The sequence below is a fragment of the Petromyzon marinus genome, chromosome 16 (genome assembly GCF_048934315.1).
Source record: "Petromyzon marinus isolate PM22_M1 ecotype Great Lakes invasive population chromosome 16, UKy_Petmar_22M1.pri1.0, whole genome shotgun sequence".
Taxonomy (NCBI): Eukaryota; Metazoa; Chordata; class Hyperoartia; order Petromyzontiformes; family Petromyzontidae; genus Petromyzon; species Petromyzon marinus.
In genome coordinates this window covers 16,367,535-16,377,806 of record NC_133682.1, presented here as the reverse complement: position 1 = coordinate 16,377,806, position 10,272 = coordinate 16,367,535, and positions in this window count along the sequence as shown.

The window sequence follows — 10,272 nt, the reverse complement described above, 5'->3', positions numbered from 1 at the left end:
GTGTTTGCTGAAAAACCTAGTCACTTGGCACATTTGCCCATGATGTGACAACGTTATTTGATTGGCTCTGTCAGTTGATGGAGGATTATAGTCAATACAATTGACATTGTACCTTCACGATTGAACTCAAAATAATCCCCATGACATGATGCCAATAGCACAACTGGAATAAATTAGCGGGGGGATGCGGAAAAATACCTTAAATTTTGTTAAATAATTATGGGCTTGGTAAGTGATGCGCGTGTGTCTGCTCTTTGCCACGTAGCGGTGATTAACGGCTGTTGTTGTTGTGGTCTCAGTTGTTCTTCAAGAGCAAGGGAGTGGTGAGCGAAGAGGGCTTCGTGCTGTTTGCGCGCAAAAACGCCGTGGTGGTGCTCATTCCCAAGTACGGCTTGGAGGGGACGGTTTTCTTTGACTCCAAAGATCTCAAGCTCAACGTTACCTTCGACGAGGAGGTAGGGCATGTGTTCACTTAACCGGGAGGCATTGGCATTTCCCGAACGGCTGAATTCTGCATTTAAACCCAGGACTGGCTTAATGCACTGGGACCCAAGCCCCCTGACCATCTCTCTACGATTAGGTTTCTATCAGACACACAGACACTTGGTTTAAGGTGGAAGAACGCAGTGAGATACGAAGCTCCGTTTTTTGTTGTCATTTGGCAGTGTGGACTATTACAGAGGAAGTTACACCGGTGGATACATTAGAGCCGGATGGCTCACAGGGCTATACCAAAATAAACTGAAACTGAATTAAATTATGTAAATGCGTTTCAAATATAAAACGGTCACAATTAAATATGCTTTGGAAATAACTGCCATGATGGAGCCCGTATTGTCACGGAGAGGACATCACATTAAAAATACAGTAAAATCCCTCAGATCCGGAAGAATTATAAAGAAAATCTAATGCTTTCTGTAAACAATGAGAAACTCGAAGGGCAGAAAAGTACTTGTAGAATAAAAACAAATGAGGGAAATAGTAGTTGATGCAAAAAGTGGTCTCTAGATGGCAAAAAGCACATTTGTGACTAGTGGATCCGGTCCTTTCCAGCATGCCTTGCATGCCACATTACATTGTCACTCTGCGTGGATAATGCACACAGCCTAATTTGGACCAGAAGCTCAAAAGGGTCAACATTTGCAGCCATATTTTAGGTATGTTCTTAACTGCAATTGTACACTCCATATAATCTAAGGGGGGTTGCATCTACTCCTTAATGATGGCCAAATAAGGCTTTAAAATTCCTTGGCTGGCCCGCACATCACGATCCCTCGGTTGGTTTGGTCATTGCAGCCATCGGCTTTTCATGCCTGGTTTTCAGCTCGCGGTGAGGTGGCCCAAGCGGTATTGCATTCGCTGTGTGTTGTGGAGGTTTGCGTTTCAAACTCGGTGGCCACTCCGGTTAATACTGTGGTGTGTGTTAAGCGTAAAATATTTACAGGCAATCCGCTTTAACAGTGGACGTTAAAAGATCCTGTAACGTTATTCGTGTGCCAGCATCATGGTCCAAGGTTGGCAAATTACATGCAAATTACTTATTTGGGGAGCACATCAATCGTTCGCCTCCTTTTACAAAGACGTAGCAGTGACCTTGAATGCAAACGTTTTGAGAATCAGTGAGGCTTTTCTGAGTGACCCATGTAATAGTATGAATAATAACGTTGGGTTTACGTCAATCCATGCTTGTGTGCAGGGCACTTGGCAGAGAGCAGTCAGCGGTAGTGTAGCGGTTAGCGCTCTGCGCTACGATCCCGGCGACTTGGGTTCAATTCCTTCGCACGGTCAACACCAGTGATGATTATCTGAACCGGTCCTGGGCCTCCCCTAGGTTGACTCAGAACTCAATTGAATGCCTGGTGCAGTGTGTAAACATCGCCACTGGGGAGACAAAGGCGGCCGGGCATGGCGCTGGCGACCCACCCCCTTGTGTGCCGTGCCGGCCTTCATCTGTGTTCCTCGCCAATAGCACTTGCCCCAACAGTCTGTTAAGGCTACATTGGAGATATGTCTTTGTGTTTTGTGTCGGGCCCCACGCTGTGCGTGGATGGCATCGCACTGAACATGTTCAACCGCGTGTGCGTGCGCATGTCGCTGGATTCGTCCAACCTGCAGCACCAGCGGATCCGCATGCACCTCGTCCGCCCGGAGGTACTCACCGTGCGGCGCGACGCGCAACCTCGGAATACCACCGAATTGTATTGTGACCATGCTGCTGTTGCTGCTTGCTGCGCCAGCAGTAGTGCACAAAAAAACAAACGCTCGCCGCATCGGAACGTCAGCGGGCCGAAAATTAATGACACAAGCCACAGCATAGCGCTTGTTGCCATGCAACCCAAACTGTGGGACCGTATCGTAAACCCATAGAGACACAGATATACATAGGAGATACAGAGAGACCCATTATGATTCCTCGAGATTCATAGAGACTAATACAGATACATAGCAGTGCATTAAAAACAAGCTCCTGTACGATTGTGGCCATGCAACCCAAACTATGGACCACATTTTACACCACTGTAGTCTGCGCTCCTTCAATGGAGGGGGTGGCAAGATGACACAAACTCTCTCCTGAAGCTCTCCCGTGGCTATCAGACCCATCCATTGGCATTTAGCCCCTGAACGTAATACCCTTATAACACAGGAATAAAATATAAACTCTGGTCTTGGATGGAAAAAATATATGTATAGCTAGCATTTTGAGCTGCAGTCTGTTGTCCTATACCTCCTGTAACTGGCAAATTGGATATAACGCGATGATGAATGTATGAAGGAACGCATTTTTTGTATAACGCGGATCCAAACTGGATATAACTCGGTTGAATGAATGGAACTACGTCGCGCGAGTAGGAATAAGCGGTTGTAACGGCTGCCTCGGCGTAGCATCATACAAGGCGGGATGCTGCTGGATGCTGCTAGATGCTACCCAAGTTCCTTAGTCTTTGTTCAGCCTGTGTTACGCATCTCACGCGTTATTGCGGACTGCGCTTTACCCCATATAATATATTATTTATTATAACACGATTTTTCCAAAACGCGGTGTTCTTGAGGTACGCAACTACCGTATTACAGAACAGACTGTATATCCAAAGACTATGGGACACTATCCCTACCTATATCAGTTGTGACTGTTCGTGTGTTTAAATCCAGCTTGAAAACGTCGTTATTAATTGGCTTTTCCTGGATTCTGATTGGTTATTACTGTGAGGGGAATCATTATGATTAGCTTTTATTGCATTTTGCATGCTGTGTAAAGTGTCAGTATCACTGTCATTATTGTCATTATTGGCTTTTACTTTATTTCTATTGGCTTATATCTATACTTGAGTAGTTTTTTAATGTCCAGTGCTTTTTTGAGATATTTCGATATGCAAGGTGTTGTATAAAATAGATTTTTATTATGGCCCTAGTTCATTGCACAAGAAGGGCCATTATCTGAAACGTGACCTATTTAAATGATCGTTTGGGGCTGTTGTTGATGAATGCGAGTTCTCAAGATACCAAGCTAAGTCAGGGTGTGGGAGCCTTGGTAGATATCAGATTTCTTAACAAAACTCCATGAGTCTGTTCTGCATGGGTTTTCTCCGGGTTCTCTGGTTTCCTCCCATATCTAAAAATAAGCATGCGTTGAAACTGGTATTAAGGTAGTTTACGTATCGCCATGGGCGGCAGGGTGGCACATTGGTAAACCCTTGCATCTTGCAGCAAGAAAACTGGGTTTGATTCCCAACTAGAGTGTGTTACTGTGTGGAGTTGTCATCTTCTCTCCCCCTGTTCCTCAAAAGTCTTCAGACTTGGCGAAGTTTTTCAGTGTTATTAAGTGTAATAATAACGTATCACTTGTGTTGGAAATACTCACATGTGTGTGTGTGAGAGCATTGGTGTAGTGGTTAGCACGCTGCGCTATGAACCCGGCAACCCAATTCCCACTCACCGCCAACACCAATGAGGATTATCTGAACTGCTGTTTTGCCTACCCAAGGTCAACTCTTTCTTAAATAAGTACCTGGTGCAGTGTGTAAATATCAGCACTGGGGAGAGGTGTTGGCCACTTACCCCCTCGTGGGCCATGCCGCCTAACAGCAGCACAGTCTGTTAAAGGCTTATTTGGGTGACTATCTTTGTTGTATGTTTGTGCCATTTGTGTGTCCGCTGTCACAGATTCCAGGCTACAACCCTACGGAGTCCACCCCATGGGGCTCGCCTTCTCCCCGGCCTAAGAAACCCAGACAGCACTAGTGTATCGTGGATGCGGTGTCAACAAGATGCCGGAGGAGGTGCATGAGTGGGCACACACTCTGGGTTTTACATCTGCAGAGTTAATTAAGTGTACATTGTGCTCGCAAGCAGAGGTGAACAATTGAAAAAAAAGCAGTGGCGGTTATGAGAAATGCTACCCTGAAGTAATAGACGGTTTGCACTCTGAATTTGCAATCCAGAGGTCACCGGTTCTTCGTTCTCGTGTCGCAGCGGTTCAAATGGTAGCGCAATTTTTTTTTTTAGAATTTTTACCTTACCAACCAGTACAATCAGCCAATTAAGGTGTATACGCGTCAAGATGTATGAAAGGTTTAGGATATCTTATGCCCCACTTCTTTGCCAGCCAAGACACTGACCCCCTTGTGATGAAGGTGATTTCACAAAAATATTGGTTACTGAATCGGTGGTGTTTATTGACTAACGCAGCAGTGTCCAACCCACAAAGCACTGTGATCCATTCTGGTATATCTCAACATGTTCCGTGATCTACCAGCAATATATGACCAACAGTTACCCGGATGGATTTCACCGACTAATAGAACACTGTAGACATGCCAAGTGCTAGTGCGATCTATTGGTTTAAAATATATATTATTAATCCATTACTTCTTAGTCGAGGATTTTGTTTTGCCATCTGCTATAACAAGAATTGCTTTATATTAGAGGTGTTTAATCCTATTTGTCCCGAGATCCACAATAAAAAATCTTTTGCGATCATCCACCCATGGATCGCGATTCACATATCGGCTACCACTGATCTAACAGTTGAAAACCAGTTTAACACGTCGGCTTTCGCGACCAATATCCATAACACGGGTTTTTTGGGTTAGATCGCGTAATAAATATTTAAATGTGTCGGTAAACCCGCCACCACCCGACACAGCCAATTCGAAAGGTTTGTCACATTAACAGAACGTGCCAATTCGTTACTAGTAACATCACACCGGTGTCTTGGAGAGCAAAGCCACAACATTTACAATCTGAGTACAATGTTTCACCAGTAATTACAACCAGCTTCATCAGGCGACAGCCAGATTCGTGGAGAATCCTCGTCCCTTAATGCGCATGCATAATGTTTGTTGATTAACATATAAATAACCCAATCGGAAATGGATACCCATAGTCATATGCATTCATTGATTCCCCTCCCAATTCGCGAAAGAAGTGCTCACAAGTGATGGCTGTCGCCTGATGAAGCTAGTTAGTGCTGGCGAAATGTTGTACTTAGATTGTAAATGGTGTGGCTTTGCTCTCCAACACACTGGTGGACTGTACTAGTAACGAATTGACATGTTCTGTTTACGCGACAAACCTTACTAATTGACTGTCGGGTGGTGGTGGGTTTAACAACACATTTATATATTTAAACGATCTAACCCATAAAACGTGTATTATAGTTGAAAACCTACAATTGTGCCAGGTTTGGCCTGTCGGAGTGGGCCATTAGGGTGGCCACTCAGAGGGCAAAGCTCTGGGGAATCCGAGCAAGAGCTTCGAAGTATGATTGTGCACGGTGACACCCGCAGGGGTCTCGTGATGGATGGCAAATGGAAGATTTTTTATCGCGAGAGGATTCCCTGCAAGGGATGTTAGGTTACTTATTCTTGTGAGGATGCCATTTACTGTATGAAGGGGCAGCGGTCAGCTGCATAGAACAGAGTATAAAATTACCCAAGCTGTTGCTGTTTAAATCGTCGGTTTAACGGAGAATTTCACCTCAGGTTTTTTTTACACAGCTGCCCCACCCCTCATCGGACTCTGTGCAATCACACAAGGAATGTTTTTGGAAAAAATGTCGGTGTCAGAAAATTTTAAGGTTTAATCGTTTACAAATGCGCATTTCGTTACAGCTTCTCTTGTCCTTTAGACGTGCAAAGATAATTTCTGACAAAATATTGACACGTTTTCAAATTGTTTCGTAAATGGTTATAACTTTGCTCACGTATATACAGTACTTGGGCAATAATTCTAAGCTCCTGGAGTAGTGGTAAAGATTTAAGCGAGTTGATGTCTTTGCGACTTTGTGTAAATGTGTTTAACATTTTTTAGCTGAATCGTATATTTACAAGCATGTACACATGAGTTATATGCGTTTATATACAAAATTAGATCGATTTATTTTCCATGCATCTGTTATTTTGGTTACTTTAAGTTACGTTTTCCACTGCTGGATGAACATCTCGCCACGTGATGTTGGATGTCAGGTTTAGTTTGACCATACTTGACCATGCTGGTCACTGTTGGATGATAATAATGTCCACTTGCAATGCACCACCGCGCAGTATTCACTCGCCTTCGAATCGAGTCCTGCACCGCCGTTTCACATGCAAATTTGATTCTCAATCCCTGGGCCAACTTGCTCCTGATTAGCATGCGATTTGCCACATTTCGATCTCGGAGGTGATTAAATGCGCCGGCTTCCAGGCTTGTTGAGCCGCTCGGAGCCCAATTAACGAAAATTGTTGCCAAAGCAAAAGCGTGAGCTCGAATGTTTGTCCGTGTTCTTTTCAAACCACCAGTCGAACGCCGGCCTCTGCCCACTCCGACCATGCGGAGGCCCTGGCCGTCGGGGAGGCCCTCATGGTGCCTCGCGGCAAACGTGGGGCCCGGGTGGGCGCGTCGACGGTTGATCGCGTACAGGCGGTGCAACTCCCACAAATGAAACATCACACCTTGCTGATCTCGTGTCCAGGAGCATAAACGATCATCACGCAAACTCCGGTCATCCTCGCAGCAGCAGCTCTTGGCCATCGAACAAAGACGATCACCGCTTCCTTCCGATATTAGAAGCCACGAGCTATGAACGACTCGGAGGTTCGAGCAACCACAGCCGAGTGGGAAAGCAGCAGCAGCCCAGGCGGTGAGCCAGCTCCAAAATCCCCCAAGCACTGAAGTTCTCGATTTAGTACATTGAAAAACACGACGGTAAGTGAAACAACGTAAATCGAAACCAATTTTGCCATTCACTTGACGGGCCGTCCATAAATGACGTCACGCAATTTTTGACCTCTCCCCCTCAAACATGACGTCACAAAGCTCTGCCCCCCCCCCCCAAAACCATATTTCCATCTTGAAAATAAAACATGCTTCAACTATTGTCATTGTAGTGCGTGGCGCTGCACTCATGTTGTAGGAGTGTTATAACAATTAGTGTTATAACAATTCTATACTTAAAGTTGCGCATTTTGATGTGACGTCACATTTCTCAAACCCCCCCCCTCCCCCTCGTCACACATCGTCACAAATGTCTGACCCCCCCCCCCGAGGTGCATGACCGCGTTACCGTGTTCATTCTGTGGTGAAGGGATGAGGAAAAGGAAGAGGGAAAAGCATCCAGTGTCGCCGCACGCAGGCAACGTGTTTATCACACAGTGGTCAAAATATAAAGATACATATATATGTAGTGGGTTCCACATAGACTGAAGACGTCTTTAGAGGCTACACGGTTTATTTGTAACTATGAACAGAACTCCCCTTAACTCCCACTATCTAGAGAGGTACAGACTCCAGGCTAGCGTGCCCTCGCACTGATCAAACCTGGCTCTCAGCCCTCTGGCTATCTGTGCCCTAGGGGAGGCTAACTGACCCGACCCAGCCAAGGTGCGGGTCCTGACCACTGGTCCGCGCTCGGCCCCGACCCTTATAAGGATGTCGGGTCCCAGGGTCCTAGCTAGGCTGGTCTTCTGTTCTTCGTCTTCGGAACACTGCCCCGAGCTGTCCCGGAGGTGCCCCTTTAATACACCTCTCGGGGGCTCTCCGCCCCCGGTACCGCCCCCTCTCTAGAACCTTCCAGGGGGCTCTGGAAGAACCCCCCAACTCCTCACCTGGGGCCTGGCTCTCTCTGTCCTTCCCCAGCTCTGGGTGGCACCCTCTATGGGCTTGTGCCCGCAACTGCAGGTAAGTATACCGACGGTATAGGATGTGCATTTATTACGCTACATCTATGTGAGAGAGGTTGTGGACAGGAGTCTGCTCTGCGGGAAGCAAGCATTGCCATACGAATGAGATGAGCTCGCGTTCGATGCGGGCAGTCTTGAGGACGACCGTCGACAGGCACGCGTGGAGGCACGCCGTGGTCACAGCGCAGCGCCGACTCGTGTAGGTGGTGATGGCCCAGTTGTAGAGAGGAATGCCGGAGCTTCGAGCAGATGTAGCCGAATGTAGGAGAGAGCATCTTGAGGAGCGTTGCCCTCGACCCCCTCCGGGAGGCCGTATGGTTTACTTGGCACTCCCGTCCCTTAGAGTCCAGTCTGATGTAAGCCGCCTCAGGTTCCAGCAGCCTGGCTTCGTAGGTCTTCATTGCACCGCTCTGCTCGTCTAGCATAGTCTGAAGGGTCATATGTGGCTGCCTCCTGAATCTTCACCCTCCTGCAAACCTTACTCGACATCTCGTTGAGGACCCGAAGAAGGGCAGTATTCTCTGTTTTTTTTTTTACAAAAGGGCTTGTAAGAGCTCTCGTTCCTCCCACCGGGATCTCTGGTGTCAACTTGAACGTGGGGGGGGGGGGGGAGACAAAGCTATGGCTTTTTTCCCAGGGGATCTGTCTTCCATGGAGCACAAAGATACAGGCGGAAGGTCCCCTTGGCCTAGCCATGAGGTCAGGCTCAAGTTGCTTACTGAGGACTCTAGCACCTAAGGAGGCTGTGGATCGCCCTAGGAAGCTCCAAAGTAGAACACCAGCTTTCCAAGGCCCCCTATAAAGTGCCTGAGGCCAGGTAGAAAAATAAGAAAACTATCAAACAGGAAAGCGAGTGGTTATGTTGGGTCGAAAAAGGTAATGTTCTAATGTAGGGGTGGGAGCGGTCATTGCTGCTTACTCGGCCATGACGTCACTGCAACTCGTTTGATTAACACTTTTAAAATAAAAAAATGACGACGCGTACTGAACATATTATTCCGAATCGGTTTTACCACCACTACTACACCACTTCGAGGAGTGGGAGAGTCTGATGGTGAACCTGGATCGTGCCAATAAGAGGTAGGGCCTTACCATTTGCCCTACCAAATAAATCAAAGCAGTACCTACCTTGATATTTTGTATGTCTTCAAGTACTCCACCCCCTCAACTCCGCATGATAGGTAGTTGTGGAAAGAGTGGAGGTATTCCCATATCTGGGCAGTTGTTTATGACCAGCTCCGATTTCAGAGCGGAGGTCTTACTCTGAATTAGTTCAGTGGCAGATCCTTTTTTTCAGCTGCTTAGCGCTGTATAAAAGTTACATGGCCTATCACTTCATACAAAGCTCTGGTTCTTTTCTGCCAAACTTGTCCTCTCCCTCCCAGCTATAACCTCCCGAAAGCAACATGTGACCTTTGTTTTGGCGTGACAAACACCAGTGAAAGCAAAACACCGAAAGCGTAATGACTACACGTAATGCAAGAATCTCAGTTGTATTTCTCAACGGGTATTGAATATGAAGTCCCAGGAGTGGTGAAGGTGCATCAGCCTGCAGACGCACAGGTGGCAGCGGTGGATTGGCCTGCAGACGTTGGGGTGGTGGTGGATTGGCATGCAGACGCTGGGGTGGTGGCGGTAGATCGGCCTGCAGACGCAGGGGTGTCGGTGGTGGATCGGCCTGCAGATGTAGGGGTAGCGGCGGTGGATCTTCCAGCAGTAGCCGACCAGTGAAGTTCTCGAATACATTTACGCAATTTGCCGAACCTGGTGGCTTTGGCACAGGCGGTGGTGGTGGTGGATCTCCCAGCAAAAGCTGGGGAGGCAGTGGTGCATCTGCCAGCATGAGCTGGGTTGGGATGACAGCGTTGGATCTCCCGGCAGCAGCCGGGGTGGTGGTGGCGGTGTTGGAGATGCCAGCAGCAGCCGGGGTGGCAGCGCTGAATCTGCCAACATCAAGCGCCATAGCGGTGGGGGTGAATAATATGCTAGAAGCAGTCGGGGTGGGGGTGTCGATGCATCTCCCAACAGCATCCCTGGTGGTGGTGGCGGAACTGCATGTGGCTGCCAGGATGGCGTTGGAGGCAGTAGTGGTGTTGGTGGAGACCGTGGCCGT